General features: G+C 42.0%; 2 pseudogenes; both read right to left on the reverse strand.

The window, feature by feature from the left end:
• Positions 1–11,823, reverse strand: part of LOC102495122 (transcription initiation factor TFIID subunit 9-like) — a 56,589-nt pseudogene extending 44,766 nt beyond the window's left edge.
• Positions 11,824–12,397: 574 nt separating this feature from the next.
• On the reverse strand, positions 12,398–17,846 carry LOC102495533 (centriolin-like; annotated as a pseudogene).
• Between the last annotated feature and the right edge of the window lie 825 nt (positions 17,847–18,671).

Consider the following 18,671-nt stretch of genomic DNA (forward strand, 5'->3'; position numbering starts at 1 on the left):
GCACGCACCCTATAGAAAAAACCCTCTAAAAAAAAAAAAAAAAAGTAAGCCTCACTCTAAATAGGAAGAAAAAAGACAAATGATTTTAAAATTGCCTTGAAGACTTGTTGGACAGTATTCTGGAGGATTCTTCTGAGGCTGTAGTTTTTATGTAGAGCAAGGAGAATGTGTTGTAGAATTTGGACTGCCAACCAGATAGCCAAGAAACCAAGTGACACTCAGAGAGTTGGAGAATCAGATTTATTTTGTCAGTGGGCTCAGAGGGGTTTACCTTACTGACTTCAAGCCCCCAAGCCAGCTTTGGCACTGGCTTTAAAGGGGCCGTGTAGGGGTAGTGCAGGAGCAGTGCAAGGACGGCACAAAACCAGTCACAGTCAGCCTTCTGGGACAGGGTGGTGTGCTGCAAGTGATGATAATCTGAAGCTAGGTCAGTGGGTGTCTGAGATAATCTCTTCCTTCTTTTCCCTTTCCTGGCACATTCTCCCACTTGAGCCTCCTCAAAAATCTGTTTAAGAGGGTCAATTGGTCAGTAGGTTGTCCTCCTGCAGTGGTACAAGCTTTTGGTATTTAACAGCTTCTACCCTGGAGGAGACAAATGCAGTAACAAGGTTCAGAATGCATGGCTCAAGGTTCGAATTAGGAGTACTGTTACAAAAGGGCCTAAAAAGGGCAGCAGCCAGAGAGCCCATTGCCAAAGACCACTCCAACATCCAGCAGCTTGTCTCCTTCTTGCCATTTGGTTACAGAACTGTTGGGCCAAGTTTCTAGCAATGCCAGACTTGTTGGCATAGAAGCGACATCCTTCTCCCAGAAAAAAGCAAAGTTCCCCCTTTTCCATGGTCAGAAGATCTAACCCTCATCTGTTCTGCATGATGACTTCTGCCCAGGAGTCAAATTGGTCCTGGAGGGCTATAGTTGGATACCCCTGACTGTGAACTCCCTGATACAGTATGAGCATGAGGAGGTAGCTCTCAGCAGAATGGGAAGGATGAGGACCTCCATCAGGAGGGAAGAACTGACACCCTTCATGGAATCTGTCTTCATTAGAGGCACTTCATGGTGGTGAGGCCCCTATGCAGGAGAGAGAGAGCAATACAAGCAGGAGTTTTTCATACCATTTCCACTCAAAAGGGGCTATTGCTGCTAGACCCAGTGCAAATACCAAACAGTTGTTACAAATAGAGTGAAAGTTAGGGGATTGATGCAAGTGGCCACCAGGGACACCGAACAGTTCATGGGTGTTTGTTCAGGCCAAGAGTACTCAATCTTCTGCTGTGCGTTGATTGACCAGCTTCCAGGGTGGTCAAAGCAGGGCTGTAGATTCCTTAAGCTTCTGCTGTCCATTAACCAGCTAGCCCAGGAGCAGCTGCCAAAGGGCTAGATCTTCTTGTCTTTCAGAACACCACTCATAGTGGCTTGTCAGCATGCCTCTGTACCAACTAGGTCCCAGGTTGCTCTGGATATGCTGTTGGTTTCACTCGGGTGTGATGTATCCAAGGGGTAATACCTGCAACCTTAACAGCAGTAGGAGTAACCAGAACAACCACATAGGGGTCCACCCATGAGGGTTGAAGGGGATCCTTCTTCTAATTCTCTACTCCGGCAGTGTCTCCTGGATTGTGAGGGTGAACTCCATTTGCCATGGGCAGGAGAAGTCTCTCTAGGGTGTTTTGAGTTATTTTTTTCAGGTCAGTCCTAAGGCCAGTAGCTGGTAGGTGAGATCTAAGTCCTCCATTTATTAGATATATCCCCCTCGGATTTTGGCAACCACCGGTGGAGGTTGTACAAAGATTATTTTAAAGGGAGAGTAGCCTTCTTTCCATAGGGTACATGGAGCTTGTAGGATGGCCAGTGGCTTGGTTAGAATGGAATGTTCTGCTCCAGTATTGACTAGGAAAGCAAGTAGTTGGACCCCAGCCATCATTTGAACCTTGGGTTCCTTGAGACTGAGAAACAAGGAACCCAATCTGGCCTAATTGAGTTTGGGGCCAATTATAGTCATGAGACCACAGGGTGGGGGCTCTCAGAAGGAAGATGGGTGGTGTGGGCCCTGTCCTTCACCTGGCAACCTTCCATTTGGGACATTCATTTTTCCAGTGGCCAAATTCCTGGCAATATGCACACTGGTTTTGCTGGAGTGGTATCTTTTTCAGGGCATTATTCTTCATGCCTGAGGGATCTTTGCTTTGTTTCCTGAGCACCACAGCAAGTACAAAACCTTTTGCCGTAGTTGATGATTGGCCTCCTTCTTCTCCTCTGGTTCTCTGTTTACGAAGACTCAATTAGTCACTTCCAAAGTTGTGCTGCACTCATTCCAGTGAATTCCTAAAGCTTCTGCAGTTTTTGACCAGTGCCCAGGGCCAACTGGGCCACGAAAGCCACATTTACCATCATTGGGCTCAGGATTGAAGGGGTATAGATTCAAAATGCTTCACACAATCTTTCATAGAATCTGCAGGGGGTTCTTCAGATTTCTGTGTTACTGTGGAGGTTTTAGCCATGTTGGTGGGCTTCTTGGCTCCTGCTCAGACTCCTTGGATGAGGGCCTGCCAATACTGCTCAATGTCTGTTTATCTTGCTTTAATGTTGTAGTCCCAGTTGGGCTTTACATTAGGGGCAGTGGTTCTGGCCCAAGCCTCAGGGTCCAGAGTCTTTCTATAGCCATTTCTGGGCTTTGGCTAGAACCCAGCAGTGTTCCTCAGTATTAAAAAGCATGAGAAGGAGTTGGTGACAATAATCACACTTAGGTTGGTGCATATGGAAAATGGGCTCCATGAGATCTACTGTTGCCTGGGGTTTCTCTGAGTAAGAAGGGGTGTTTCTAATTCAGTAAGTCTGTTGTGGTGTAGGGTTGGCAGTATAAGACTACTCTGCCCTCACTGATATCTCTATCAGGCCCTGCATGTGGTGGACCTCTAGTTCTCCTAAGTGGGAGTTGGAAAATTGGTACTGCTTTTTGAGAGCTTGACCAGAGTTTATGGCCTCCCAGAGCCAGCCATGCAGAGGCTTTTGAAAGCTCAGAGATAGGAGATGATCCTGGGCCACCAGGGGTCAGCAAGACCAAAGGTGGTGAGGTGTTGGCCACTGGATCAGCTGAGGGTATAATGATGGCATATGGAGGCTTTAGGACAGGTGGGTCATCCTCAGGATCCCCTTAGAAAATGAGGGTGGTCTCTGTATTGACTGACATGCATGGCATTCCCTTTTGAAAAAGCAATGTAATACACTGTAAAGTTACATGTAATCCAGTGTAATATAAAGAAGATTATGATGATAATAAAAAATAAAAAATTTAAAAAATTAAAAAAAAATTTTTTAAATGAGGGTGGTTTCCTTCTTGACCTGGCTCAGAGTGGGAATTTGAGCAACCAAGATAGTGCATTGTCCCTCCTTTTTGGCACTAAAACATGCTCAGGGAGGGAGGGTCTGAGCTATTTGAAGTCAGGAGTCTATTTAGGGGAACTGATCAGGATGACCAGGAGGACTGGTGACAAGCCCATAGACTACCTAGATGGTGGGCAAATAAAGTGTGCCTTCAGTTGGCCAATCTACTTTGAAGGAAGGCCATTCCACCTCACAGAGGGTATGGAGCCTGTTTGGTGTCATCTTAATGCTGTAGTCACCTGAAAAGCCCTTTTTAAAATTCTGAAGCATACAATCAAGAACTGTGGACTTGGATTGAAAGTTACCCATGACAAGACCCTTGGGCTTGACATTTACTCCCACAGTAACCTAGGAAATGCAGCTCTCACCAGGAGTCAAAGGCTACAATCTCCCAGGCAGCATGGCAATCTCCCATTGCCAGGGCCAGGAGACAACTAAGGGCATGTCTCTGAAGTGATTCCCACTGTCTCCAGAACTTGAGCCACATCAGGAAGAGATGTTCAGCACTCCAGGGGCAATCTTTATAGGACCAGGGAATGAGCTTTGGGTGGTAATGGAGGTCTGGGAAGCCTCTTGGCAACATACTGAGCAAAAGGGCCAAAGTGGCCTGCCAAGGAAAATTTTCTCAATAGAAATTCAGATAATAGCATGAGTCAGGGATGGGAAATGAGTGACAAAAAAGGTGCAAGAGGATGGTGAGCTTAAGGTTAGGTCTCAGGAGGTTGTCCTGATTGTTGAACCATGATTGGTCAAGGCAAAAGGGCACTCTGTGGGATGCAGTCAAGACAATGGAAAAGCTTTAAAGATGGTGGTGGAATGGTAACGGTGGCAATGGCTGCATAAAAGTATGGTTTAAGTCTTCTGGGACACGGGAGCCTGTCTGACATCCACTAAGTAAGCCTTGCTACTATTCTGAGTATCTCTCCCTTTTGTGACTGGTGTAGCAATAAATAAAGAGTGGGAGACCCCTCCAAGGAGGTAACCAAACAGATGTCCACCTGGCCATGTTCCTTGTGGGTACCTGAGTGTGCCTCTTGGCTTTAACAACTTGGTATAAATCCTCAGTAAGATTGAACACACAGGTCGGGAGCAAGTCCCCCAGCATCATTTTCACTTTTCAGCTGTTTGAGGTCACCATAGAACTGTGGGTTAGGACTCAGTCAGATTCTGTAGTCCCTGACTGCCGGGGTCCAGCCTCAGCAGGGGTGGGTTGACTCGTCAATCCAACGCTGGAAAAGAAGAAGACTAAGGCCTCGGTACCTTTTTCATGCACATCCTTAACCGGACACCCCTAGAGATCACTCCCTGAGGAGTGACCCCTGCTAGGAATCATCATGCCTTTTTATTGAAAATGTGTTACATGCAAGTAAGTGGGCAAGGGGCTATGTGTTCTAATTATCAGTTCAATAGGGATCATAGATTCCATTCAGGGTTGGATTAAGGGTGGTTCTATTGAGGTTCCACAATTGTTCACTTGAGGTAGGTGGGTCTCCATGGAATGCAGGTTTGGGAAAGTGGTTCCAGTAAGTAGAGATAATTATCAGCTGATGCGGCGGCAGCCATCTTGTGATTACTGAACACGATGCTGAGAAAAGAAAATCTCAAGTATAGATATTAGTTCTTATGGATCTTAATAAAGAATGATACTTATATAGTTTTATAGGGATCTAAAACTTAATTTAAGGAATCCTAATATATTTATCTATTTCACTTGGTGAGGGTAGGATATCCTGGGCCAGTTTTGACCTAATCCTATTTTATGTAAAGAAAAGATTATCTTTAAGTTTATGTTAAATGTATCTTAAAGGACCTTCCAAAGGTCAGGATTATTTCTGCCTAGGTAGAACTTCAGCCCACCCTCCATTGTGACCACGGAGATAAAGCATTGTAATTAACAGTAGGTGATCAGGGCTAAGGGGAGAGGTCGGGGGACTTTTGGGAAAATATCATCACATACTCAAGAGAGCTATGTAATTTTTTATAGTATATCAGGGAGGCGGGGGGGGGTCTCTTCCCAGCGAGGCTACCACAGTTTCTGGAGCAAATAGCAAGCAGCTTTGCCAACATGCTAATTCGACCTAAGTTTTATTCCTAGGTGGTGGTGGTGGGGGGTATACAGCAGCGGCCTTGCCAACGTGCTGTCCTGACCTAAGAGGTAAAAGTCAAAAGCTCAAAACAGATCCTGGGGCCCTACTGGGTCGAACTCTTCCACCTGACCATTGAGCCACAGAGACATTAACTCTCACACTCACAATAGAGATTAACACATCTCCACCCCACCTTGGGAGAGCCCTGACTGATGCTCCTATGACCATAAGAAGCTGATCAATCCTCTTCTAAACAGACATGTGCCTGGCATGAGTTTTAAGCTACCAGGTCTGGGATTAGAATTGTATATGGCTATGTGGGAGTCTAGCACCTTAACCACTATGCCATCTGCTGGCCCAGAATGGCATATTTTTATGGGCTAAAGACAGATGAAGCTAGAATAGGGAGAACTTGTTTGATTATTTGATTGGATTAGCAGTGTGTGGTCTGGAAGTTAAGACAAGACACCCAGTGACAGGACCAGCAGATGGCACGCTGGTTAAGGCACTCCCACATGGTTGACTCTGTGGTTCCAGCCCCAGACCCAGTGGCTTGAAAAAGACACCCAATGTGTGTGCATATGTGCCCAAAATTCTAGGAGGAGAATAGAAGAGGGATTGTAATGTGGCCATCCCTCCTGGGTTGGGGGGGGGTGTGATTTCTCACTTCACCTTTCTGTCTCTCTCCAGTGAGTGTATGCACCCTATGGCAAAAGTCTAAGAAAAAAAAGAAGACCCACAGTGAGGATCTCAGTTTAAAGAAGCTGCTCAGATAGTCTTTCTGTCATGTGACATCATACATTTTTAGAAAGATTATATTTTTCCTTTATTTTTAATAATTAAACTTTGTTTCAGTTTTACAGATGTATTATGAAATGTTTAGAAAACACACATAGAGAAGAAAATAAAAACTGGCAGAAATCTTACCATCAACCTAATGTTTTATGGCATATTATTTCCTAGGACTCTGCTTGCTGATTTTCTACTTTTCTCCTTCTTATCCTTCTCAGGGACTAGAAGTGAGCCTTTGCATGCTCATTGATAAGCTGAATTTTATTGTAGTTGAAAGATAATAGCTTGGATTAGTGTTGGAGTTATAGGTATGAAACTAAAGGGATCCTGTCAGAGGAAAAGGAAAGTGTTAAAAGTTTGCTTCTAGGATGATGGGCTCAGAGCTGTCAACTGACCCAAACAGTAGACTCTTTCCTGATGAGGTCATCCATCAGTCTGCTATAGTCAAGGGGGCCTTTGGGTGGATACTTGAAACAAACTTCATACCTCAAAGGCCACATACTATGTTGTTGTTATGGCCACTACACCTGTGCCTGAAGAGCTGTAGAAATACCAAATAGGGGCCAACAAGTGGCATGGTGGTTAAGGTGCTGAACTCTCACATGGTCAATCATGGTTTGAGTCTCAGTCCCAGTAGCCTGAAAATCATACTGGATGTGTGTGTGTGTATGCCCAGAATCCCAGGAAGAGAATGAAGGAGAAGTGATTGTGGCATGCCTATGCCCCCTGGAAGGTGATTTCTCACTTTTCCTCTCACTGTCTCTCTCTGACAAGCACATGTGCCCTGTAGCAAAAACAGAAAGAAAGAAAGAAAGAAAGAAAGAAAGAAAGAAAGAGAAAGAGAGAGAGAAAGAGAAAGAAAGAGAGAAAGAAAGAGAGAAAGAAAGAAAGAAAGAGAGAACAGAACTAAAGTGATCGGAGATTTCTCCCACCTGCCCTTCCCTTCTCTCTTCCTCATTTCCTTCATTTATAAGTGCTTTCATAACTACATAATTAGTCATCTATAGGTGTCAGAAATAACATAATTTTTAAAAAAATCAAACTCTTTGAAATAACACAGTTTTACATAGTCAAAATTGGCTTTGTAATGTTTACAGATATATAGCGATAGCCAGATATACATGTATATTTTAGAATGATTTATTCAGCCTTTTTTTTTTCTTGTGAATTCCACCAAATTTCATATAACCATGTGAAAACTGCATAATAAGCACCTGGTTGGAAAGTTTAAGTGCTCCATAATTAGTTTCGAGTTGGGAGACTACCAAAATTAGGGTGACAAGTTGGGCACAAAGTCAACTTATTTGAAATGCCTAATATTGGAAAAAAAGAGAACAGAGCTTAATGCTGAACCATGAGTTAAGAAGAGATTTGATCAGTAAACAAATTTGCTTTCCAACTTCAAACAGTCAAAGCATAATAAGCTTTAGATTTTCCCATTGGTAGCTCTAGAAGCTTGAGGGGCATCAAGTATTCTATACTAGTTCAGAGCTCACACTCCAGCTTCAAACCCCATTTTAACCACTTACTATCAGTATTATAGGCAAATCAATCTACATTTCTTTGCCTTGGATTTTTATTTTTGTTTTTTAACCTGCTAAAATGTGTGTATGTTTGTGGGAGGAGTGTGTTCTGGTTATTTTTTGCTGAATGATAAGTCATTCAAACTTTATGGGGTTTAAAGTCACAAAAATAATTTCCTTCTCCTCCTTTTCTCCCTCCTGTCAGTATTTTGGGCATGCATGCACATGTACCTGGTGTGTTTTTTTAAATCCTCAGATATGGGACTCGAATAGTGGGATTGGGCATGTGGAATCCAGCTGCCTTACCACCATGCCACAGGCCAACTGCAGAGCAAATTTTAATATGCTTGTTTGTTGCAAACTGGGTAATTCTTTAAAAACCTTGTGAACTTTCTTTTGTAATTCAATACATAATCCTTTACTTCAGGCAAAACTACATTCTCAGATCTTTTTGAGATAAGACTTTCTCTGCTTTGGGCTAACTGATAGTACTGTAAGACATTGTCCTTAAGATACTTAGAAGCTCTTTTAAATGAAGTGTCTTTAAGTCATGCCCTTAAGGTACTTAGATGACCTTTTTTTCTGTATAAAAGAGTTTATGGGGACAGCAGGTGGCATGGTGGTTAAAGGTGCTGGATTCCCACATGGCCAACCACAGTTCGAGTCCCGGACCTGGCGGCTTGCTTTCTCACTTTCCCTTTCTTTCTCTCTGTCTCTGTCTGATAAAATAAATAATAATAATAATAACAAATGGAAATAAATTAAAAATTATTTATCAAAAAAATCTCTCTCCCCAAAAAAATATATTAGAAAAAAAAAAGTCTATGAAGGATCATTCAGGGAAGGTTTGGGTATCATTTTATACTCTGCTTTATACTGGAAGTTCTTTTTTTTTTTTTCTCAAAATGTTAATCTTTAAGCTACTTACTTCATTTGCTACTTTGTGGCTAGTGGCTTAAAGAAATTTACCCATGGCTAAAGCAGTATATCTAAGAATATTAGTGTCCTTAAAGGAATAGTTTTTGCCCATATAAATATTGTGAGACATATACCCTTTTCACTTGTCTATAAAATCAATCATGGCAAAAAAATATGCACACATGAAAAATCTTCCTTGTATGTTTGGATTCAACTGGCGTTTGGAATCATGTGCTAAGATGTGTGTTGGCATTCTTTAGTAAAATAGCAAGTCTGGCTGAAAGGAGTCAAAATCCAATGGGCCTTAACATGGACAAAGAGACACACGATAAATATTGAATATACTAATTCAAAGAGTCCAAAATTTAAACTATGGAGACAAATTCCCTAATTACCTTGCATCACTCAAGTGATGGAGTTGATGACCTGGTGATGGAGATGTGTCATATCATGAACACTGTATTACCTAATCTCTCATAGAAACAAAGGTTTTATATGGAAGATGAATTTAGCAGAGTCCAGTGTCCTGTGGTTGTATTCACCATTATTTAACTGGCTTGTCATAAACCTTGGGCACACTGTGAATGAGCCCATATTATTGAGCATGAGAATGAAAGTGTTAGAGGCTGTGTCCACAGGTCATCAATATCTTCTCAGCTTGGTAACTTGCTTTATTGCAATTTTGGACTGGCCAAGATCTAGGATTCTAGAAAACAAAACACAGCAACAACAAAAAAGAGCTCAATAAAAAATCGTTGTGGGATGGCTTCTATGATGATATCCAGGTTCTTAGTGTTTAGTACAAATATACCAATAGTAGTGAAAGTGTTGCAGGATGGCTTCTGTGAGATATCCAGGTGTTTTGGACAAAGAAGTGAACAAAACACACCAATAGTGAAAGTAAAAGGTAGCTTATTAAGTAAAAGGAAAAGTATTCTCCTGAGAGGCATTAGTGGGTCTGAGTGAACAGAGAAAGAATGGCTCAAAGGCCCTCTTTCTTTGTGAGGTTTATAATGTTTTATAACAGTTACATCCTGTGAGGTTTATAATGTTTTAATCTAGGCCATGTTGGTTGATCATTGGCTGGGCACAGTGATTGTTCTCATCTCTTTGGATCTATCAAATGTGACTGGGCCCACTGATTTATCTCATTAGCTATATCAGTGTGGCTGGGTCCAGTAATTCATCTCATTGGCTATATCAAATATGGCTTAATCAGCTAACATTCCCCACTAATTTCCTGCCTATATTAAGTTGGGCAGGAAATTTTCTTCCTTGATTAGTTTTTCTATCTAGCCACATGAGTGGATGCTCCAGCCCCCTTACTCATTTCCATTTTCTAGATTTCTCCTGCTTCAAAATGAAGAAAAATAGCTAATTGAGAGAGTTCTTTCTTTTAATAACCATGCTCTGTAGCTCACTGGATAGTCTGACATTTTCAATAAATGTTAGCCAAGGTCAGGGTTGGGACAGAGAGCAAAGAGGGGGAAAAATACAAGGCTACTGTTGAATGAAAAAGGAAAACTGCAAAGTAAAAGTTATAAAGAGAAAGGAATTTATTGGTCTTATAATACTAGCACTGTTGACAGAAGTAATCAACTCTCTAGAAATAATAATTAATGTGGCTTATTAATAAGCACAAAATTGAGTGATATCCCTGGAGAAAGATAAGTGTGTTTCTCAGGATGCTAAGATATAAAGGTTCCTTTATTTAGGTCTGAGAGCATAAGGAACCCTTTGCATTAGCTTGGCCAAAATGGCAGGACATCTGGAATAAGAGGTTTATATTTATAGATGAGTTTGAAATTCTTAGATCAATAATTGGTTAAAGAAAAACACAAGTGCTAGTAGGTGGTGGTGGTTAAAGTGCTGGATGGTGACATGACTGACTAAAGTTCAGATCCCAGACCCAGGGACTTGAAAATCAATTCAGGCACATGTGTGTGAATGCACAAAACCCTGAGAGGAGAATGGAGGAGAAGGGACTGTGGCATGGCCATCCTCCCTAGGGTTTTTTTCTCATTTTTCCTCTCTCAGTCTCTATCCAGTACCTGAGCCCTGTAGTAAAAATTAAAAAAGAAAAACACAAGTGTTTGTTTCTGAAAGAAATCAGCAAAAGAATGTGCTTTACTCTAAGAAATAAGAAGGCTTATTATGGATAATAAAAACATTATGATTAGGACAGGATGTAGCATTCCACTATCAATGATCTGTTAATGTTTATAGGTATTACTCTCTCAGGGCCCCTGGAAATTATTTTAGAGTATGAAAAAGTAGTCAGAATTTCATCCTAAGCACTAAATAAGGGTCAGACCATGGGGCATGTAACCAGATTCCCACCACCTGCAGGGTTGGAAAGAAGTGACAATATATCTGTCCCCTCTGAGGAAGCAAGCTTCTTTTAAACTAAAAAAGAGGTAAATTTGGGAAGAGTATATGCTGTTCAAAAGTAAGAGGCGAGGCTCCAGGGAAGATAAGACAATATACAGGATTGGTTAAAAGACCATCATCAGAAGGTATCTGAAGCAGTTTATTAGTGATAGGATAAGAGTTGGTTCTTAGTATCAGCAAGGTATGTGAATCAGCCTTAGTGTCTGGTGCTGATATGCAGAGACCCTGAATTTATGAATAACTCAGAGCTGATAGCTGCTTGAGGTTTCTGTTCTCTGGAAAACTTACTGTCCCTCCCCGGAGCACAGGATAACCTGAAATAGATTAGACTTCCTGCTTCTTTCTCACTTCCATTTTAGGGTAGGTTCTGAGCCCCTTACCCATTCCTAACATTCTGAGACCTCCCCTCCCCAATTCCCTCATAAAAGACTGTGTCCAACCCCCATTTGGGGCCAGAGATTCAGTGTTAACTCATCCATGCCCACCAGTGTAATAAAGAGTTCTCCTGTCTCTCTTGAGTGCTGTTTCCATTCCTCAGTGTCTGTTTTCTGCAACATTTGGTGCATTGGCTGGGAAGTGGAGTCAGACTGGCCCTTTGAGCTACTGGTCCCATGGCATTTCCCTCTGGGATGGGCACTACAGTGTGGAGAGATAGGTACACCCTCGTCTTGTTTGATGGGATCTCTTAGCCGGGGTGCCCGCCCCAAGGCCAAGCGTTCCTCGGTCATTGGACTCTAATTGGAGAGAACCAACTCCTGGACACTGATGCATCAACTTTGATCAACTCTGGTAATCTTGTAAGTGCCCAGGGATCTGTAGAGCCCTAGTTAGACCTACTTGAATAGAGTAGAGGAGGAGACCTGCTCACTCTCCTTTGGTCACAGGACCAGCAGTTAGGGTTCATCTAGTAATTGGTTGGTGTGGGGAGTGAATGTATAACCTCTGGATCAATGTGAGTGTTTGTGAAAAGTGAATATGTTTGTGGCTCCATGGCTTCTTGCTACAGAGCATGATCGGATCTGTGACTGCTTTTATGTGGTAGTTTCAAAAAGGCTAAATGGCAAAATTGATAAGGGGGGACAGTCCCTCTTTATACTTTCAATCCAGAGGAGGGTTTATTTCTGATTGCTTATTGCTAAGGAACTTACAAAGCCTGTGAGGGACAAGACCAGACAGATGCCTGATTTGTCCCTTCTATGGGGCTCCATCCCTTTGTCTGTTGCAACATCGTTCATGGGAGGGGTACACAGAGGCTGATGGGAAGGTTTTCCCTGTAGAAGTGGATAGGCAGAGTAGCAAATGTCAGGTCACCAATTCTGTCCTTGGAGGCTGGGACATGAGTTCCTCCTGACTGTGATGAAAAATGTCCTGCTGGAACCCATCCTGATCCTCCCACAAAGACTTCCACTGTGGAGCAAAACCTGCCCACTCTGTCTGGGAGTAACCATTGAGGATGGGGAGGTGACGAAGAGGAGTGACCTTGCACAAGAATCTGTACAGAAGCAAAATTAAGCACTGTTACATGCGGGCATTTTTAGAGTTGAGGACTTTCATGGCTCAGGGCATGGGGTCTGGTGCTAAGGAACATCTTAAGGTAGAGAGTTTGGGGTTATTTAGTAAAGACAGTAGGAATGTTAATCACTCTGTTTACTCTAGGCAAAAGGAGGAAACAAGTTTCCAATATAGAGAGGAGTTCAAAATGGAAGTGCTCCTGTTTCATGTGAATGTCAATTGTGTAGAAAACAGAAAACAACAAAAAGTAACCTTTCTTCATCTTTCTGTAATGTCTTCAGTCTTAGTTTAGCATAGTTATCTCCTTTTTGGATTAAACTTTATCTTCAGACTACAAACAGGAGAGGAAGGGCTAAGCTGGGTCGACACCCTTCCTGATTTGCCCTATTTTCTGAATCTAAGGACAAAAATTCCTGAGGGAAGTTGAGTGTGTAGGTCTCTGGGAGGCTTGAATGGAACTCAAATTTTTGAACTTTCCTCAGAGGTCTTATTTTGCATGACTATAGAGAGAATGATTCATATAAACCAGCGCATTTATGTGTATATAATTAGTTTGGGGATCTCATTAATACAGAGCCAGGATTTGATCTCAGGTACTCTGCATCTATCATCTGTCTTTTCCTATTTTAATATTTAAATTAATACAATTTATTTTTTAAAAGAATTATTTATTTATTTATTTTTATTTGACTAGAGTGGGACAGAGAGAGATAGAGAGAGAAAGTGAGAAGACAAGTTGGAACTCAAACCTCAGTCGACCATGTGGGAATCCAGTGCCCTTACCCATCACGCCACCTGCTGACTCCAATACAATTTATTTTTTAGAGCAGCTTTTGGTTTACAGAAAAATCAATGTAAAGAAGAGTTTTCATATACTCCTTCCCATCTTCCTACAGCTTCCTCTCTAATTAGCATTTTATATTGGTGTGTTACATTTTTTATAATTTTAATGTTACATTTTAATGAACCAATATTGATAAATTATTATTAACTGAAGCCCATAGTTAACTAGAACTCATTCTTTGTGTTGTATAATTCTTCTTCTTCTTTTTTTTTTTGGAGAGGTTTCGCTACAGGGCGCGTGCGCTAGCCAGACAGACAGAGACAGAAAGCGAGAAATCACCCCCCAGGAGGGATGGTCACGCCGCAATCCTTTCTCCTCCATTCTCCTCTCGGGATCTTGGGCATGCACGCCCATGTGCCCGGCATGAGTTCTAAGCCACCGGGTCCGGGATGTGAACCACGGTCGACTACGTGGGAGTCCAGCGACATAGCCATTACACTAACTGCTGGTTCCCTGTGTTGTATAATTCTTGAGGCACTTATGAATAAAACTGCTATGAGCATTTTTGTTTTATTTCTATAGGGTACATGCACTAGCCAGAGCGACAGAGAGGGATAGAAAGTGAGAAACCTGCTCCCTGCTCCCTCACCCCACTCCACCCCGAGACAACAATTCCACAGGCCCTTCTCCTCCATTCTCGTCTCTGGATTATGGGCACACACACACATGCATGCCTGGTGTGTTTTAAGCGGCTACGTCTGGGACTTGAACCTCAAAATTAGCCATGTAGAATACAGCCACCTTACCTCCATACCATGTTGGCCCCTTCTCTCCCCTTCTTTGTGGCAGTTTTCAAACCTTTTTGGCCATTTGCTGATATCCTCTAGAGCCAGGTCCCATATCCAGCAGTACATTGAAGCAGCTCCTGTTTGACTAGGTTAAGATAGTCTTAGACCATGTAGTTCCTCCTGTATGAGTTTATGTCTTCTCATTTTTCTTGTAACTACTGCTGCATTGCTGGAATGTTGCTGTGCAGTGAGAGTTTGTCTTTATTCAGTTGGTCTAGTTCCTCCTGCAGTTTTCTGACATTCAATTGTAACTTTTCTAAGTTTGATTGTGCCATTTTTCTACTTTCTTCTGCAGTTGCTAAAATTATTTTTGTTTGTGACATATTCTTTCTCAATTGTCACATTTATCTTGGAGAGCTTCCTTTTCTTTGCTCAAACATTCAACACATGATTGTAATGCTTGGCTCTTGTCATTTGCTTTATTTCCCATTGTCACTGTGGAAGAGCTGCTGCTTCTGCCACTCTATTCTCAGAGCACACATGCTTTCTCACAAGCAGAGATATGTCTTACACTCACACAATTTAACACTCAGTCATGCACCTCCTAAACACATATGCTTACCAGTCTTATACCAGAAGACACATAAATGCCCTTCACAGATGTGCAAATGCTTGTGAAAACACAAAAGCACACCCAATACCTTTTTGGCCCAAGATATCTTTGAATGTCCCCCATAATGAGCAGTTTGCAAGTGTACCCTGCAGATTACATTTCATGAAATATTTGCTTCCTCATAAAAAGAGGTGTGGGTGGGCATTTTTGTCACTGGGCTGTCTGTTGCTAATTCTCCAACTCCAGTTTCCCCTCTAGTACTTCAACCTGAACCTTCTCTAATGCAGAGACCTTGTGGTTGTGTTGTAGCTTCAAACCTTTTAGATTGTTGTCTTCAAGTTGCAACATGTCAAGAATATTCTTTTTTGTGTGTGTGTGGACGGGTAGAGGTTTTTGTTATAGGGCGCATGCGCTCGCAAGAAAGGCAGACAGAGACAGAGAGACAGAAAGGGAGAAATCACCCCCTGGGGCAATGGTCACACCACAATCCCTTCTCCTCCATTCTCCTCTTGGGATCTTGGGCACACATGCACATGTGCTTGGCATGAGTTTAGGCCACTGGGTCTGGGACTCGAACAGTAGTTGACTACATGGGAGTCCAGCGACATAGCTATCATGCCAACTGCTGGTCTCCATGTCAAGAATACTCTTTAGTTCAGTTTTATATTTAGACATTTGTCTTAAAACTACTTGAAGATTTTCTTCCTCTCTTTTAATTATCTACTTTATAAGTGAAGCTCTCCTTTCCGAAAACTTAGTGCTTCCATGAGTTACTTCTCAGTTACTTCGGTTTCTCTCAGTTTCAGAGCTTCATGGAGGTCAGCTATTGCCTAGATATAGTTTCCTTGGAATAGAAGTATCTCCTCCCTTTTTATGCCCTAACTGTCTGGCCAAGACAGCCCTCCTGCTGCTGAATTAACGTGGCTTTGAAGCTTTTCCAACTTAGGGCACGTGCATTCTTTCTCTCTCTCTCTCCTTCTCTCCCTCCCTCTCGCTCTCTCTATTATTTTTTTTTTGCATTAATTCTTTCAACATTTAGTATACTTCTCCAGTGAAACCATTTAGCCCTAGATATTTCTTTTTTGGAAGCCTTAAAATTATTGATGACATTCATTGAATAACTATAGAGTTGTTCATTTCATCTTGGCTGAGTTTAAGTAGTTTATGGTTTTGGGGTATTGGTCAATTTCTTCTGAATTGTTGAATATATGAGTGTAAAGTTGTTCATAAATTTTTTCCCCAAATTTTCTTGTTTTTCTGGCTCTTATCTCAGTGATAGATCTTGTAAATAGTGAATTTTATTTTCCAACTTCATGTTGCTGCGTATTAAAATTACTTCTTGCTTTAAAGGTTGTCTTACAGGCCTACCCAAACTCTTCCTGTCTGTTCACCAGTTTCTCTTGTTGCAGAGTCATTTCTTTTTGGAATTTCTTCTACTGTGTGCCCCTTTTCTGTCCCACTGGGTGTTCACAAGGATTTCACTGAGTTGTTTCTGTAAATCAGTAAGATTTTTCTCCAAGATATCTGAATGACTGTGGATTCTCATTTCCCCAGCTCCTAATGTTGACTTTTTGTCTTAGCTCATCCACAGGTACTGCCATTTCTTCTGGATGAATCAACCCATCAATCTCATAGTTAAGGTGATTCTGGAAATCTTTAACTGTTTTAACAGGCTATTGTCATCCTGCAGTTGTTTTAAGTTTTATGCAGGCTTACTATTCTCTTGTTCCTTTTCTTCTGAAAATTGGGCTGTTACAGAGAATATTCTTGAGTATTTGCCTTTTCTTCTCAAGTTCTGCTTGAAAGCCTGATTGTTCTAACTGTGTAAACCTTATTGTTTTCAACTTATCTTTAAGCTGGTTTGCTTGTACATCCTTTAATTTCACCTGAACCTCTAGTTCTGCTTCATAGGCATTGACATTTTCCTGGTCTGCTGCAAGGATGGATTCACTTCATGATACTCCTAGAGGGCACTTTTTTCCTTTTTTTGTTTTTTGTTGGTTTATTTTTGTTTTTGTTTTTTAGATTTTTGCCATAGGGCACATGTAGTCACCAAAGAGACAGAAACAGAGAGAGAGGGAGAATGTAAGAAATCACCCTCAATAGCTCAATGGGACTGCCACACCACAATCCCATCTCCTCTAGTTTTGTCTAGAGATTTGGGGGATGCAAGCATAAGCTTATTTTACACTAGGTCCCGGACTCAAACTATGTAGTCAGCCATTTGGGATACCTTAACCATCATCATCTGCTAACCTTGGAGGGCACTTTCTAGATCTGCAATCTCTTTCCTCGTATTTTCTGCATCTAAGGCAAGTATTTTCAGTTGGTCCTGCTCCTGGTCAATCTCTACAGCAACGTCTCCTTGTCCTTTAATTTCTTGCACTCATTCTGGGCCCGAGTTGCTTGAGACCATGGCCTTTGTTGGTCCTTGTACAACAAACTTATACTACCTTCTGAATCCTTTTCTTTCTTTCTTTTTTTTTTTTTTTGGAGAGGTTTTTGCTATAGGGTGTGTGCGCTCACCAGACAGAGAGAGACAGAGAGACAGAAAGTGAGAAATCACCCTCCAGGGGGGATGGCCACGCTGCAATCCCTTCCCCTCCATTCTCCTCCCGGGATCTTGGGCATGCACACACACGTGCCCGGCGTGAGTTTTAAGCCACCGGGTCCGGGACGCAAACCGCGGTCAACTACGTGAGAGTCCAGCAACATAGCCATTATGCCAACTGCTGGTCCTTCCTGAATCCTTTTCAAAGGTTTCATTTGCTGCTATTTGGCCTTCAGTAAGCTGTTATTCAAGATCCTTAATCTCTTCAATACCTTTAGCAATTCTAAAAAATATCTCGTCCAAATGGCTTTCAAGTTGTTTGTACTGCTTGCTGATAATGTCAAACCATTGTTCATAACCTCTTTTCTGAGCCTTCATACGGAAATTTTTTGGGGGTCTTTAGAGTCCATGTTACTTATGGCTATTTGCGGGCCCTTTGTCTCCTCCTGCTTTTTGGCAATTTCTTGCCTTGGCTTTTTTATCTGCATTTTGAGATACAGAGATTCTCGGCTTATTTAGAAATTGTGTCTTACCATTTAACTACTTGGAGAAAGGTCTTTCTTTGCTTCTGAAAAAAAATTTTTAAATTATTTTATTTACTTATTTATCTTATCTTAATTTGACCAGAAAGGGACAGAGTGAGTGAGAGAGAGAGAGTGAGAGAGAGAGGGAAAGTGAGAAAGTAAGTCACCAGGTCCAGGACTCAAACCACGGTCAGCCATGTGGGAGTCCAGCACCCTTAACCACCATGCCACCTGCTGATCCCTGCTTCTGAAAACTTTTTAGTTGTATAGCCTCTCCTGTTGCAGAAAAACAGACACTGAGGAATGGAAATGGCACTCAGGAGAGACAGGAGGACCCTTTATTACATTGGTGGGCACAGAGGAGTTAACACTCTGAATCTCTGGCCCTGTCTGAGAGTTGGACATGATTTTTTATGGGGAAATTAGGGAGGGGAGGTCTTGGGATCTTAAGAATGGGGACAGGGCTTAGAACCTGCCCTAAAATGGAAGTGGCCAAGAAGCAGGAAGTCTAACCTATTTAAGGTTTAGGTTATCCTGTAGCTCTGGAGAGGGGCAGTAAGTATGCCAGAGGACAGAAACTTCAGGCAGTTATCAGCCCTGGGTTATTCATGAATTCAGGATCTCTCCATATCATCCCCCCCTCTTGAGCCTCCTCAACTATATTCAGGGAGGGTCAATTAACAGGAGGATGATAAACATAGCTTTCTGGGGCGCTTTCTGGGGCAGTGACAAGCAGTTGATATTTGATGGCTTCAAGGTGGGAGGAAGGCTATGAATAGCTTAATCAGATTAAGGACACATGGT

Source organism: Tupaia chinensis, unplaced genomic scaffold (assembly GCF_000334495.1).
Source record: "Tupaia chinensis unplaced genomic scaffold, TupChi_1.0 Scaffold000121_1, whole genome shotgun sequence".
NCBI classification, from domain to species: Eukaryota; Metazoa; Chordata; class Mammalia; order Scandentia; family Tupaiidae; genus Tupaia; species Tupaia belangeri.